The sequence below is a fragment of the Piliocolobus tephrosceles genome, chromosome 19, assembly GCF_002776525.5.
Source record: "Piliocolobus tephrosceles isolate RC106 chromosome 19, ASM277652v3, whole genome shotgun sequence".
Classification (NCBI taxonomy): Eukaryota; Metazoa; Chordata; class Mammalia; order Primates; family Cercopithecidae; genus Piliocolobus; species Piliocolobus tephrosceles.
The window spans coordinates 34,433,275-34,449,054 of NC_045452.1; the positions used below are offsets into that span (position 1 = coordinate 34,433,275).

General features: G+C 52.6%; 2 protein-coding genes across 5 annotated transcripts in view; one reads left to right on the forward strand and one right to left on the reverse strand.

Annotated features, from left to right (window-relative positions):
* Nucleotides 1–1,294, reverse strand: part of FAM207A (family with sequence similarity 207 member A) — a 52,107-nt gene extending 50,813 nt beyond the window's left edge. The window contains exon 1 of the mRNA XM_023193077.3: nucleotides 740–1,294. The gene's annotated coding sequence lies outside the window, so the exon portion shown is untranslated. The remainder of the gene's footprint in view (nucleotides 1–739) is intronic.
* Nucleotides 973–15,780, forward strand: part of ITGB2 (integrin subunit beta 2) — a 51,557-nt gene continuing 36,749 nt past the window's right edge. The window contains exon 1 of one of the 4 annotated variants that reach the window (XM_031934609.1): nucleotides 973–1,158. The gene's annotated coding sequence lies outside the window, so the exon portion shown is untranslated. Of the gene's footprint in view, nucleotides 1,159–14,629; nucleotides 15,181–15,558; nucleotides 15,576–15,780 lie in introns of those variants that run through there. The other 3 variants (XM_023193013.3, XM_023193006.3, XM_023192998.1) reach the window with 3 other exon arrangements.

A 15,780-nucleotide genomic window follows, 5' to 3' on the forward strand; every position in this document is an offset into this window, starting at 1 on the left:
TGCTGCTGGCCTGTGGGTCGCGCCCCGCAGACTGAGCTGTGCGTGGGGGTCCTGGCGGCCTGGGCCCTCCCGCACCGAACCCAGGCGGTCGGAGCCCAGCGGGGATGCGCGAGGTCCTTCTCGGGGCTCCTCAGACCCTTTCTCGAGTCGCCTGAGGGCGCTGCTTCCCCGCGGTCGCCCCTGGTTTCTGCGGAGCCGGGGCCTCAGACTCCACGCCCGGGAGACCCGGGGAGGCCGCCGGGGAGGCGCGGGCTCTGCTCCCGGGTACCAAACGCACCGGCTGCCCCTTAGGAGGGACGGCGACCTCCACCCACGGCGCCGGCGCCCAGGGGCGCTCCTCCGGCTCCCGCAGCCTGGACGCCTTCCGAGGCCGCCCAGCCGGGTCCCACGCGCGGCCCCATCCACAGGCCAGGACTGCCCTCCCGGAGCTCGCGGCCCCCAGCCTGGAGGACCCGGCCCCAGACGCCCTCCCAGCCCTCCCCAGCCCGCTCTCGCCCCGCAACCCCCGACGGGTCTGAGTGCGGGTCTCTGGCCCCGGCCTTTCCCGGGGAACGAAAGCTCCCTTCGCGCGCCCCGGGGAGCGGCCAGGCTCGGAGCGTGGAAACCCTGCCCGCCGCGGGCCGCAGGTTTTGAGCAAGCTCTGGCCTTCCTGAGCCTCAGTTTCCCCGTCTCTACAATGGGGACGCCGTGGGGTTTTTCTGAGGACCCACAGGAAAAGCTCCAGGAAGCGCCTACTTACAGCACTTGCTGAGTGGTGGCCCCGGAGCTGGCAAGGAGCAAATGCAACGGAATACGGCCGGGGTCGGGGTGGGGGCCGGGGTCGGGGTCGGGATCGGGGTCAGGGTGGGGGAAGGATCGCGGTGTCCGCGGCGGAGGAGGCTCCAAGCACCAGCCCAGCAGCTCCGGGCAGCGGGGGAGGGGAGGCGGCTTCCTCCTTGGAGACTCACCCTCGTGCCCAGGGGGCACCTCAGGGAAGGAGGCGCCACGCTCCAGGGCACCCGGCTGGGACCTGCCGCAGCCTCTGCACGCAGCGGGCTCCATCCCCCGGGCCACGGATTGGGAGATTGTAGCAGGCGTGAAGCCCACCGCCCAGCCTCTGCCAGGCCTGAGACCCCGGCCACCTCCGGGCAGGTTTCCTGAAGCCCGGGGCAGGAGAAGGTGAGCGGCCGCCCGTCGGGCGTCGGGGGTCGCCTGCACCGGGTGGACGCGGTGGCACTTGGGTACGGTTGACTCCCAACCTCACCCTCCGACCAAGGGATCGCCCCGGCTGGGCGGGGACCTGGCGCGCCTAGGCCGGGAGGGGACAGCTGGTTTCGGGCGGCCTCTGCCCCAGTGACCTGTAGACTTTGGCTTTGGTTCAGGGACGTCTGGGGTTACAAATGATCGTTTGGGTTCCTGCAGTACTGTTCGCGGTCTGAGCATCTCCAGAACCCGCACATCCCCATACATCCCCATAATGAATTTCCGAGAACTGGGACGGCGAGGCCGGACCCCACCTGTGTACCTCTGTGCGTAGGGACGGCAGGTGGCCTGGTTCCGCCTGTCCGTGCCCCAGGATGCTGCAGGAAGCTCAGATGCAAACTCTTTGGGGCCGTGGAGTTCCCGCATTGGGAAACTCTTGCAATAAAAATAATCGTGCTGTAATCCCCAGGGACCATTGAGAGGCAGTGGGGAGGGCGGGGGGGGGGCGGGAGGAAGCGGCTGGGGGCTGAGGTTGCCAAGTCTAGATTTCGGCAAGCGCTGTGCTGGGGTGGGTGGGAGACCGGCTGCGCCCAGCACGGAGCCGCTTCCTGATAGCCCTGGCGGCGTCACCCTTGGGTCGGATTCCAGAGCCCGGGGGTCCTTTCAGCTTTCCGTTCCTTTTCCTTACACTTCGTCCCTCTCTCCAGTTAGAGAGAGGCAGGCTTCTGGGGTCTGGGTGCTTTCGTTTTGGAGCCATTTAACTTGATTTATAATAACATGCTTTTCTGATTATAAAATTAACGCATGGCTACCATAAGCAATTTGGAAAAGTCAGAAAACAAGTCAACACGTTAAAATCTCCTGGATCTTGTCTTGTGGGGACTGCAGTGAAGCCCAGCCGGCCACCCCTTCCGGGGGCCTCTGTTCTCCCTGGGGCCTTGCAGCCTTTCTAGGCTTGGCATTGCTATGGCAAAAGTGTGAAAGGGTCAGGCAAGGCTGTCAGCCTTGCGTCCCCCACGTGTGACTGCATGGGGTCCCACCCAAATCTGAGTAATAGTCCTACTCAACCTCACCCCTGCTCTGCTGGCCCCAGGGAGGAAATGCTCATCATTGCATCCGCCCGCCCCGCCCCTGCGGTGCCACATTCACCAGCCTCGCAGGGCGTGTTCCCCTACCCCGCCCTCTGCCCCTGCCACATTCACCAGCCTCACTGCCCATATGCCTTCCCTCACTCAGCAACCTCTGGGCCCCGGTCCCCACTGCCACTCCATGTACCCAAGCGCTGTAGTCCCAACCCTTTGTCTACTCATCCCTGGGAGGCAGACCTGTCACCCCATTTACAAATGGAAAAAGGTGCCTTTCAGGAACTGACCTGAGGCTGTGCAGCCCCCTGCCTAGCAGGTGCCTTGGGCTGCACCCCAGGCTTTCTGGAGCCCAGCCATGTGGGCCACTTGCCTGCCCAGCTCCTCTGTGTGTGAGAAGCCAGCTGGGCCCTGGGGCCCAGTGGAGAGAGTTGCTGCTGTTTCTATCAGAAAGAAAAACTCACAGGGGGAGGGAGCGGGGAGGAGGGAGGGCTGCCCTCCAGCCTGCAGGGACTTCCTGGGTGGAAGGGGCCGGACCTTTCTGGTCAGGTCCCTCTGGGTTGAGAGGTCATCTCTGGGCCAGGACCCAGAACTGGAGGAGGGAGGGGCAGGGACGAAAGGTCCCTGCCTGGTGGTGCTGCCTTCCAGCAGGCCCCGGTGGGGCAGAGGCTGGAACACCCACTCGGGGTTTCCAGTGGGAACTGGGGAGCCGGGTGGGGAGCCTGAGTCCCCTCAGAGGAGGAGTCGTTTTGAAACTGGAGGGAGAGGCTAAGAGAGGAGGCTGTGGAGAGACCTAGGGTCGCCCAGGGTACAGCATCAGTGTTTAGGTTCTCTGGCTCTTCCCTGCCTCCGGTGTCCTCCATGTCCACACCATTCCCATGTGCCCGTGTCCCACCCCTTCTCCCACACACTGCCTCCACTCCCTATGCCCCATTCCTCTCCAGAGAATCACTGGTCTAGAATAGAGACCTACAAACTTGGGCCCTTAGGCTGGCCCTCCACCTGTTTTTCTCAATGAAGTTTTGTTGGAAAACAGTCATACTCATTCACTTTCAGAAGGTCTGTGGCCACTCTGCAGCCACAATGGCAGAGCTGAGAAGTCGTGGCAGAGACCATTTGGCCAGCGAAGCCTAAAACACAGACTGTCTGCAGGGGCTTCCTGGGTGGAGGCGGGTGAACCTTTCTGGTCAGATCCCTCTGGGTTGAGAGCTCTTCCTCCTCCAGGGAAGAGCTTGCCCAGCTCCTCCCTAGCGGGGCCATCGCGGCTCACTTTTACGGAGCACTTTCTCTGTGTTCTGGACCACCCAGGCCCATACCCAGGCCCAGTGAGCTCTGTGCATAGGTCATCCCCCTCACTGCAGGGGGAGGCCCCAGATACCACCCATGGGACACATTCGTGTGTGAAGTGCCTCACTAGGACCCAGAAGGGACAGCTCCCCACCAGGTAGGGACGAAGCAGGGGTGAAGGGAACGTATGGGCCGGCCCAAGGACTGGACCCTTCAGGATGGGAAATGTGTGGGCGGGGTTGCCGAGGGGGTTGGTAAGGGGCTCAGGGACAACACAAATGTGTTCAGAGACAGGGCGGGTCATTAGATTTGATGGAGGCTTGGGGTCCCTGAGCTTAGAAAGTCCCCATGGAAACCAAGTCACAGGAATCCAGGATGATGAAGGCCACCCAGACTTTTCTGGGAGACACATCCCCCAAGACGTCCTCTCGTGGCTCCATTCGGGCGGAAACCATGAATTGAACAGGAAATGAAAAATGTCAAGTATCAGAAAGAAGAGCGGCATGCTTTGAGGGCAAGGGGACCCCCAGTCCGGGACAGAGCCTCGGTTGGCGTAAAGGGCACCCACCCGATCTGACCCAACCCGACACTCGGGAGCCCTGCTCTCTGGTCAGCCAGCCTTCGTGGGGTGGGGAGGTGGGTGGAGGAATGCGGTTGAGTGGTCTGTGAAGGTGGCAGACCTCATTTTGGTAGATGAGGGCATTACCTCTGCCCAGGCTGGAGTGCAGTGATCGGATCTCAGTTCACTGCAAGCTCCGCCTCCTGGGTTCACGCCATTCTCCTGCCTCAGCCTCTGGAGTAGCTGGGACTACAGGCGCCGCCACCTCGCCCGGCTAATTTTTTGTAGTTTTTAGTAGAGACGGGGTTTCACCGTGTTAGCCAGGATGGTCTCGATCTTCTGACCTCGTGATCCGCCCATCTCGGCCTCCCAAAGTGCTGGGATTACAGGCTTGAGCCACTGCGCCCGGCCTCGAGCTGCTTTCAATCGGCTTGGTGCTTTTCTCTGACTGTGGAACTGTCCTTTACTGCTAGGCCATGTGGACGGACTGGAGTTACAGTTTCTTCTCCTCTGGTTTTCCCCCGGAGTCCATCATTGCTTAACTGTTTTCCTAGCTCCGTCTCCTTTGAACAATGAGCATCTGCCCACCCCCGGGGGCCTGGAAGACCCTTCCCAGCATAACTGCCCCCCCAGCCAGCCAAGGCTACCGGTCAGTCTGTCCCTGGGCAGGGGATGGCAGGTGAGCCTGTGTAGCAGCCCTTGCCAGGGGCTGTGAAATCTTCCTGTGGGTGAGTCAGGGAAGCAAGAATGCCACGTCTTCAGCTCCCTCTCTCAAGGAGGAGCCACGCCACGCAGAGGAAGGCAGAGGAGGGAGGAACTGCGCTCCCAGCGTGGGAAGCTGCGTCGGGGGGAGCACAGGCCCACCCAGGCCACAGGGGGATGGAGGCTGCCCCCAGCTTCTCCCGCCCCTGCCTCCTTCCTACACTCACCTGGCTGCCCAGGGCAGATCTCCATTTCTGCAGTGAACCCCGTCAGGTGGCCTGAGACCAGCCCTGGTGTTCAGCCTGTTGTATGAATCTGTGGAGGATCCCATGAGAAAGAGCTCGTTGGAGCAGCCCACCTGGGGCACCCAACTCCATTTCCTGCCCCATGCCCTCCCCACTCGCCTCTAGGGAGTGTGTGTCACCTCCTCCCCTCCGCCAGCACTGCCTGCAGCCCTCTCCCCCGCCCCCGCCCCCGCCCCCGCCTGCGAAGGGCCTCACTTGCCTGCAAAGGGAGCTGAATCAACGCGGTAGAAGGAAGTCACTGGGGGGAAGAAGTGAAAAAGAAAAAACAGGCCTACGTGGGGGCAGGGTTGGGAGGAGACCAGAGGTGGGTTGCAGGGGAATTTGCAGGCAGGTTGGAGGGTGGGCGGGAGAGAGAAGTGTGGTGAGTGACTGGGAGGGAGCAGCTGCGGCCCGGTGGTGCCCAGAGTCCTCACGGGGGTGCTCTCCAGCCAGGAAGGGGCTTTCTGCCACTTGGACATCTGCTGGGGCCAGACCCCAGGGGTCTCCGCGGCTGGTGTAGACCCCATTCTCATCATCTCAGTTATGAACCCCACTGACCTGGCTCTCTTCCCTCGGTGTTGTCAAAATACTGCAGCTCCCCAAGCACCTCTGTGAAGTGAGCCTGGAACCACCCCCTCCACACTGGCCCTCTCCATCCTTAGCATTTTTTTTTTTTTTTTTTTTTGAGACGGAGTCTCGCTCTGTCGCCCAGGCTGGAGTGCAGTGGCCGGATCTCAGCTCACTGCAAGCTCCGCCTCCCGGGTTCACGCCATTCTCCTGCCTCAGCCTCCTGAGTAGCTGGGACTACAGGCGCCCGCCACCTCGCCCGGCTAGGTTTTTGTATTTTTTAGTAGAGACGGGGTTTCACCGTGTTAGCTAGGATGGTCTCGATCTCCTGACCTTGTGATCCGCCCGTCTCGGCCTCCCAAAGTGCTGGGATTACAGGCTTGAGCCACCGCGCCCGGCCCTTAGCATCTTTCTTAACCTTCATACCCTGCTCCTATGGGGTCTCCTCCGTGGAAACTTCCAGAATCCCACCTGTCACAGAGAGACCTCCTTCCCAAGCTCTGGGGCTACGTGTTATGGGGATGGAAGCTGGGTGAAGGGAAGCTGGGGGCCCAGGCCAGCGTCCAGGATGGGAGGGCAGGAGAGCAGCCCTCAGGTTCTGAATCTCCTTCCCCGCCTGTGCTTGCCGGCTGCCCCCGCTGCCTCCATGCGTGGACACTGGGGGTCCCTCTCATCCACCCGCTGTCATGGCTGACGTGCTTATCTCCTGAACTCAATAGACTGTCCTGGAGTGCAGGGTTGGGCAGCCTCAGAGCACGCAGCTCCGCCAGGCCAGCACAGGGAAAGGCTCAACCAACCCCTGATGCCATCAGGTGGTTTTCTGGAAGATGTAAGTGAAAGTGACCTTAAATGGAATTTCTGGGCTGACTCGAGGGAAAAGATTGTTCCCAGAATCCTGCTCCAGTTCTGCTCACTCACACCTGGCTTCAGAACCTCGTTCTGTGGTTGAGCAGATGAGAAACCCTGAGCAGTTGTACCCAGACATGTGGCTAGTTTCACCCACCTGACTCCCTCGGCCCTTGGGGCTGGACTCCTCATTCCTAGCTTGGGATCAACATCCACCCTTTCCTGCAGCCGCTCAGCTGGCAGGGCCCTGGGAAGCAGCCCGGCGTGGCCCCACGAGTGCCGGTGCTGCTGCGCTTCCTTCTGCGGTCGCCATTTCCTTATCAAAGCAAGAGGGCAGGGCAGCAGGCCTCCCAGCTCCTTGGAGCCTGTGATTTTCACTCCGTGCAGCCACACCTGATATTTTTACACTAAATGCACCAATTACTCCCTTGTCTCCACAAAGAAGAACGTGCACGGCCTCTGACTTCCAGCCTTGTGCAATAGGCACATCAGATGGGTGACAGGGAGAGGAGTGCTGAGTCCCGGGAATGGAGGCCTGGTCCTCCCACAGCAGGGTCACGGCTCTGGGAAGCCCCAGAGTCCCTACCCCTCCCCTCCACTCCCTCCACCAGCCTCTTTTCATTTATTTATTTATTTATTATATTTTGAGATGGAGTGAGCTCTGTCGCCCAGGATGGGGTGCAGTGGTGCCATCTCGGCTCACTGCAAGCTCCTCCTCCTGGGTTCATGCCACTCTCCTGCCTCAGCCTTTGGAGTAGCTGGGACTACTGACACCTTTTTTTTTACTTATTTATTTTTACTTATTTATGTTTACTTATTTTTTTACTTATTTATTTTTACTTATTAATTTTTACTTATTTTTTTGTTGTTGTTGTATTTTTAGTAGAGACAGGGTTTCACTGCATTAGCCAGGATGGTCTTGAACTCCTGACCGCATGATCCACCCACCTCGGTCTCCCAAAGTGCTGGGATTACAGGCATGAGCCACCACGCCTGGCCTCCCTCCACTGGCCTCTTTTTATATAGGGCTTCAGCGATTGCTCTAGGAATTACAATAGACATATGAAACACTTCATTGTCTACTTATAATAAAATTAGTATTTTACCACTCCAAGTAAAATGTAGAGAAACATTACAACTGTAGAAATTCCAACTGCCATTGCTTTCTGCTGTAGCTGTCACATATTTTGCATTTATATACGTTGAAAACCCCACCAATGATATAATTTTTGTTCTCAACGTATTTTAAAGAACACAAGAGGAGAAAAGTAGTCTGTTCTATTTGCCCAGATATTTACCATTTCTGTTGCTCTTTCTTCATTTCTGAATTTCCAAGTTGCCCTCTGGTGTTATTTCCCTTCTGCCTCAGATTCCTTTTAGAGCACATTTGCTGGGGTCTAATGTTCTTAGTTTCTCTTCATTTGAGAATGTCTTTATTTTTCCTTAATTCATGAGGAACACTTTCACTGGATATAGAATTCTGGGTGGGCATTTCTTGTCCTTAAGCACTTTAAAATGTTGTTCTATTGTCTCCTGGCCACCATGGTTTCTGATGGGAAATGTGCAGTTCGAATGAGTGTTTCTCTCTATGGAATATCATTTTTTGTTGAAGCTTTTCAGGTGTTTTACTTTTGGTTTTCAGCAGTTTTAACATGGTGCATATAGGCTTGGTTTATTTTGAGTTTATCTTTTGGAAATTCACTGAGCGTCTTGAATCTATAAATTCCTGTTGTTACCAAATTTGGGAAGTTTTTGGTCGTTATTTCTTCGAATACTTCTTTCTGTGACAATCTTTTACTCCTCCTCTTCTGGGACTCCAGTGAACAAATGTTATACCTTCTGATATGATTCCACAGGTCTCTAAGGCGCTGTTCTTGTTTGTCTGTTTTTTCCCTCTCTGTCATGTGTATTGAATAATTTCTATTGGTCTTCAAGTTCACTCACCCTTTCTTCTGTCTTCACCATTCTCCTATTGAGCCCATCCCATTCACTGAATTTTTTTTATTTCTGTTATTGTATGTATCATTTTTAATTTTTTGTAGCTTCTATATTTTTACTAAACATTTTTACCTTTGCATTTGTTTTAAGAGTTGTTGCCTTTACTTCATGGAACATGTTTATAACAGCTGTTTTAAATGCTCCGAATGTGATCATTTCAGCATTGGGATTATCTCAGAGTTGGCATCTGTTAGTTATCTTTTCTCTTACAAGTTCTCAAGATTTTCTGTGTTGCTGTTTGAGTACTTTTGGGTTGTATCATGGACATTTTGAATATTATTTAATAAGACTCTGGATTCTACTAAAATCCTCTGGACAGCAATGATCGTTTTGTTTTGCTAGCAGTCAGTCTGGTTAGGGTTAGACCACAAGTCCAGACCTGCCTCTTGTGGGCTGTGGTTCCCATGTGAGTTCAGTTTTTATTTTTTTATTTTTCCTTCCTTCCTTCCTCCCTCCCTCCCTCCCTCCTCCCTCCCTCCCTCGCTCCTTCCTTCCTTCTGTCTCTCTCTTTCTCTCTTTCTTTCTGACAGGATCTTACTCTGTCACCCAGGCTGGAGTGCAGTGGTATGATCTTGGCTCACCATACCCTTGAACTCCTGGGCTCAAGTGATCCTCCCACATCAGCCTCCTGAGTAGCTGGGACCACAGGCATGCACCACCACACCTGACTAATTTTTGTATTTTTTGTAGAGATAGGATTTCGCCATGTTATCCAGGCTGGTCTTGAACTCCTGAACTCAAGCAATCTGCCCACCTCAGCCTCCCAAATTGTTGAGCTACAGGCGTGAGCCATGAGTTCAGTTTTCAAAGTCTGTGTGTCATATTTGCATCCAGCTCACACTCGCATCCCCGAGGCCAGTCTGCGACCTTGGCAGTCAGTGGTCTACCCCATAGTTCAATTCTCAAAGCCTTCCACTTGCTCTTTGGGGTCATTTCCACACAGGTTCGGTTCAGGGCTGAGTCTGGAACTTTGTACACAGCTTTATGGGATGCCTCTCTCCAGCCCCTTCTTATTGGTTTCTCATACTCTGTGGCTTTCCAGGAGCCCCCTTTCCTGGTCCTCACCTCCAGGCATGTCATGTGCTTCCTCCGGGTATGTCACACGCTTCCTCTGAACACTGTCATATGCTTCCTGCTGGCTCCTGCAGTTGCTCCTGCTGCTGTGGCTGCTGCTATCACCACTTTGGGAGTGCAATTTCAGGACAGGGGTTTGCTTCTGGGACAAGAGCAGGAGAAGGAAAACAGCACATCTCCCCTGACTCTCTTCATCCTCCAGGGCAACCCCTTTCCAGGCCACTGACCAGAAAGGAGGGTTTCTCTTGGCCATACTCACTGTGCTGCTTTGAGGTTCAGACCGCTGTACATCAAAGCCAGGAGACAGGGAAGGGTAAGAGACAGGACACTGACCATGACCACGCTGTCAGTCCGGCCTCACATTTTGATTTCTCTCCAGTCTGTCTGCTGTTATTTTATTCCATGTGGTGTCTCAGCTGTGCTCGGTGACAGACATACAGTGCACTCCACTTCCTCTGTCTTAGCTGGGACTAGAAGCTACTGGAGCTTTTTGTTCTTCAAAATATCTTGAATTTAATTTTATTTTTTAACAGCATCATCAAAGTAGAATTTACATGCCAATACTCACTGTTTTTCAGTGTACAATTTTTTGATGAATTTTAGAAAATTTACAGAGCTGTGGGCTGGGGGTGGTGGCTCACGCCTATAATCCCAGCACTTTGGGAGGCTCAGGTGAAAGGATTGTTTGAGCTCAGCCTGGGCAACATAGCGAGACCTAGTCTCTGTTAAAAAAAGAGAGAAAGAGGCTGGGCGCAGTGGCTCAAGCCTGTAATTCCAGCACTTTGGGAGGCTGAGACGGGTGGATCACGAGGTCAGGAGATCGAGACCATCCTGGTTCACACAGTGAAACCCCGTCTCTACAAAAAATACAAAAAATTAGCCGGGCGCGGTGGCAGCGCCTATAATCCCAGCTACTCCGGAGGCCAAGACAGGAGAATGGCGTAAACCCAGGAGGCGGAGCTTGCAGTGAGCTGAGATCCAGCCACTGCACTCCAGCCTGGGTGACAGAGCGAGACTCCGTCTCAAAAAAAAAAAAAAAAAAGAAAAAAGAAAGAAACAACAACAAAAAGAAACTTTACGGAGTTGTGCAATCATCACCACAATCTAATTTCAGAGCATCTCCACCCCCTAAAAGATCCTTCTGCTCATTTGTAGTGACTTCCTTCTAGTTCCTTTAAAAAAAAAAAAAGATAGAAACTATTTTAAGAATACAGAAAAGCGTGGAGCGCACTAGTACCAATCCCTAGACTCCTACCTCTCATCTTATCAAATCTTAACGTGTTGCCTGACTTTGCCCATAACTTTTTCTTCCTTTTTAGTAAAGAAAACTCTTTAATAGAACACTGAAGCCCTCTGCTTCCATCTCCCAGGCCCATCACCTTCTCTGTCTTCAGAGGTAACCACCGTCCTGCTCGAGGGGTGTGTGGGTCTGCAATGCCTGCTTCTGCATTTTGCTTTTCAGAAGAAATCTCAGTGTTACAGATCTGTGGGTCACAAGGCTTCAGACCAGCACTTCAAGGGCTCTTATTCATCACCCTGTAGCATGAGTGTGGCACCACGGACATACGCGATCTAGGCTATATTTGGGTCCCCTTTTCAGGAGTGCTGTTTTTTTACTTTCATGCCATCCTTTGGCCAGCATCTAATTTCATTCAGTTGTGCCAGTGAATTTGACCTCCTTATGATCTTTGTGCTTTAGAATGTGTGATTACTTCCCTCGTGGTCAAGGAATTATGTGTTTATCGTTGTCCCACGTTGTAACATAATTGTGTTTAAGTTGGAGATGAAGGGTTACATTCCTCAAATTCTCTACCTGCCAAATTTGCATTTCTATTTGATTTTTTCTTGTTTATTTGTTTTTGTGTTTGTTTGTTTGTTTGTTTTTTGTTCTGGAGACAGAGTTTCATTCTTGTCACCCAGGCTGGAATGCAGTGGCATGATCTCGGCTCACTGCAACCTCCACCTCCCAGGTTCAAGTGATTCTCCTGCCTCAGCCTCCCAAGTAGCTGGGATTACAGGCACCCACCACCATGCCCAGCTCATTTTTGTATTTTTAGTAGAGACAGGGTTTTGCCATGTTGGCCAGGCTGGTCTTGAACTCCTAACCTGAGGTGATCCACCCACCTCACCCTCCCAAAGTGCTGGGATTGCAGGTGTGAGCCACTGCGACTGGCCTGATGTGTTTATTTCTGAGAGAGATGTGTTAAAGATATTTGCCGTTTGGGGCTGTGTTGGTTTGTTCATATATTTGTCAGTCTTTGTTTTATATATTTTGAAGTTCGGTACATAAAGGTTTATGACTGCTGAATTGTCTTTGTGGATTGTAACTCTCATTTGTTATATCTTCCTTTGTTCATTTGATGCATTTTGCTTTGATTTATATCTTTTTGACGTTATGTGATATCTTCGTTAGTATTTTCTAGCCCATACGTGTATTTTCCGTTTCTTTATTTTCAGCCTTCAGTGTTGTTCTCTTTTAACCATGTATCTGATAGAGAGCCTTTTTTACACTTTTTACTTTTTAATTGGGATAAAATATACATAACATAAAATTCCCCATTTTAACCATTGGAAGTATGCATTTCTGTGGCGTTAAGGACAGTTATTACTGTGCGACCATCACCACCAACTGTCTCCAAAACCATTTCGTCTTACAAAACGGAAACTTTATACCCGTGAAATAATAACTTCGCACTTCCTCGAAATGTTTTTTTAATCTTACTACAAAAAATTTCACACATCTACAAAAGTAGAGAGAACAGGTTAGTGAAGCCCCATGTCCCCAACAGTGGCTTCAATAATAATCAACTCACAGGTGACCTTGTTGTGTCAACACCTCTCTCCCCGCACCCAACCCACCGCTCTTTATTTGGAAATAAATCTGAAACATCCTACTGCACCATCTGCAAATATTTCAACATGTAACTCTAAAAGATGGGGACTTTTCAACATAACCACAAACCATCGTCACACCTAAAACGATTAACAATAATTTCAAAACATGCTCCTTGCATTGCAATTGGTTCATATTGAGATTAAATCTCCTAATCCAAAGGGTCTCTCTCCCTTCCTCTCTCCTCTTGTACTTTGCCGTTTGCCTCGTGGGGGTTTCTTCAGCTTGGATTTTGCAAACTGCATCCCTGCGATGTCATCTCACACATCCCCCTGACGCTTCTTTGGAGATCTAAAAGCCTCGACCTGATTCAGCCTCAATAGTAACCATTGTTCTATTTATCTTAATTTCTACTGTTATTTCATTAAGACCAACTCATTAAAGGTGTGTGCGTAACGTCTGGTGCATCTGTGATGTAAAGGTGTGTGCGTAACGTCTGGTGCATCTGTGATGTAAAGGTGTGTGCGTAACGTCTGGTGCATCTGTGATGTTCCCAGCGACGGTCGTTGACGACTTGAAGTCATCAGCGGGTGTAGTCGAATGATACTGTCTTTCTGTCCTTCTTCATTCTTGTCTAGACTAAGTCTGTAATGAGAAGATGCCCTTGACAGAGAACATTTAATTGGAACTTGTTTTGTCTCTTTATTTCTAAAACCCAATGCAAGACCTTGTTGATGTAAAACAAGAAAATGTAACCCATTCACAGGTGCTGTGATTCCTGGTGGGTTTGAAATTATTCCCAATGTCTTATTGTGTGGTTTTTATTTACCTTTCTTGTTTGTTCTATTTTCCCTTACTTTTTTCTTTTAAAGGACTTGTCTTTGTGTGTGTGTGTGTGTGTGTGTGTGTGTGTGCTCAGTTGCCCAGGCTGGAGTGCAGTGGTGCAATCATGGTTCACTGCACCCTCAACCTCTTGGGTTCAAGAGATTCTCCCACCTCAGCCTCCCTGGGACCATATCGCGTGCCACCATGCCTAGCTAATTTTCAGAGCATTTTTTTGTAGAGATGAAGGTCTGGGTCTCCAAATGTTGCCTAGGCTGGTCTCGAACTCCCGGGCTCAAGCGATCCTCCCACCTTGGCCTCCCAAAGTGCTGGGATTACAAGTGTGAGCCACCACGACCGAAATAAAGATTTGTCATATTTTTTTCAGGTATATACATTCTATTTTTATTCCTAAGGAGACTCTTGAATTGTTATCATATATACTTAGATTTTTTTTTAGCAAAACGCCCACTGATGAGCATCTGTATTCCTCCGCAGATAGGATGGAATGACAGTGTGCTCCCTGGCCCCTCCCAACCCAGCCCTCTGGGCGTTTTGTTTCATAGTGTTAATATTTTTACCACTATTTTTAAATCAATGGGTTATGACATCATAATTTTTACTTATTTCTTTGCCCAACTTTGTATCATCTGCTCTTGTATTTCTCATGGATTTCTTCATCTCTATTTCTGCAAGACATCTTTAAAACAGAGTTTAGGGGCCAGGCGCCGTGGCTCATGCCGGTAATCCCAGCACTTTGGAAAGCAGAGGTGGATGGATCACTTGAGGCCAGGAGTTCGAGACCAGCCTGGCCAACATGGTGAAACCCCGTCTCTACTAAGAATACAAAAATTAGCTGGGCGTGGTGGTGCACGTGCCTGTAATCCCAGCTACTTGGGAGGCTGAGGCAGGAGAATTGCTTGAACCCGGGAGGTGGAGGTTGCAGTGAGCCGAGATCACGCTGCTGCACTCCAGCCTGGGTGACAAGAGTAAAACTCTGTCTCAAAAAAAAATTGAAAACAAAAAATAAATACATAAATAAAACAGAGTTTAGGGTAGTCATGTGTCTGAGTCCTTGCTCTGAAGATGTCTGATTTGGGTTTTTTTCTAGGTATAATGTCTTTCCCTCCTCCTCCTCTTCCTCCTCCTCTCCCTTCTCTCTCTCTCTGAGCCTGTAGTATTTTGCCTTTCATGTTCTGTGGTATCATCCTCATGTTCCTAGTTACGGGACCTCATCGATCCATCCCTGGGGGATTCAGTGGCCTCGAAATCCACGTCCCCGCCCAGATCTGCAGCCTTCCTCCTGTGACCTGAACGTCTCCTCCTCACTGTCCCTGTTCCCTCCCCTCCCGCCCCCGCATGCAGGTGGATGTCAGCGCGTGCACCACGTTTTCTTGCATGTTCCCATCTCTTTATCCTCCTTGGCTGGTTCCTCCGCTCTGTTCTCTGGCTCAGGAATTTGCTCTCCAGGGCTTTTCGTTCTGCTCTTTAGCAGAATGTGTCACTGTTGCTTTCCATCATCAAACTTTTCACTCCCATGGCCTCTGTGTTCTTCTTCCTGATGGGTGCCTTCTCCTCTGCCTGGCGCTCCTGGAGGCCGGGCCCCTCTCCCAAGTGCGAATCTGATGGAGGCAGGTCCTTCTTGCCGGGACCTCGTGAGAAATGACATGTCCCACCTGTCTCGAGGGGTTGTTCTCTGACACTGGAGCGGCTGTAGAGCAGAGAGGGGCAGGGGTGAAGGGCCACGGTGGTGCAACCCACCACTTCCTCCAGCGAGGAGCCGAGAGGAACAGGAAGTGTCGGGACTTTAGGACCCACGCCTCCAGCTGAGGTTTTTAGACGTGATCCAGGGCAGACTGGTAGTGAAGCCCCCACGCCAGCCGGGAGCACCGCCGAGGCCTCCAGCGCACCGAGGGTGAGTGTGCAGAGCCCCGCCATGTCCAGGTGATTTTTGGAGGGAAGCACTCGCCTGCCCCGGCCTGGAGTGACCCTGGTGACCCTGCTCATGGCCCCGGCCCCGGGGTGTCTGGCAGGAAGGGGTCTCCAGCCCATCTGCTGCAGGGTCCACTTTGAGACCTGGGGAAGTGCCTGCCACCACGCGCAGTCACACGGGCTGCCGGGAGCGATTGTGACTGAGGATGGCGCCGGCATGGGAGGACAAGGGACTGTGAGGCCGGCAAGGCCAGGAGAAGGCTGGGCCCACAAGCGCCTAGGGGGTGGCTGGGGGGTCCTGGCGCTCCGGGCTGGGCGGAAGGAGGGTTCCTGGGGCCTCCTCTGTGAACCTGCCGCGCCTGCCTGTGTTAGGTCCTCCTGTCTGCATGCCGCCCCGCCTGGCTACAGTGAGTCCATCTCCAGATCAACTCGCAGTGTGTGGTGTGGTTTGTGGTGTGTGGTGTGTAGTGTGGCATGGTGCGCATGTACGTGTGTTCATGTGTGGTTCTTGTGTGTAGCATTGTATAGTGTGGGGGGGGTGTGTGTGTATGGTGTGCGAGTGTGTGTGTGATGTGGTGTGGTGTCTGTTGTAGGTACATGTGTGATGCACAT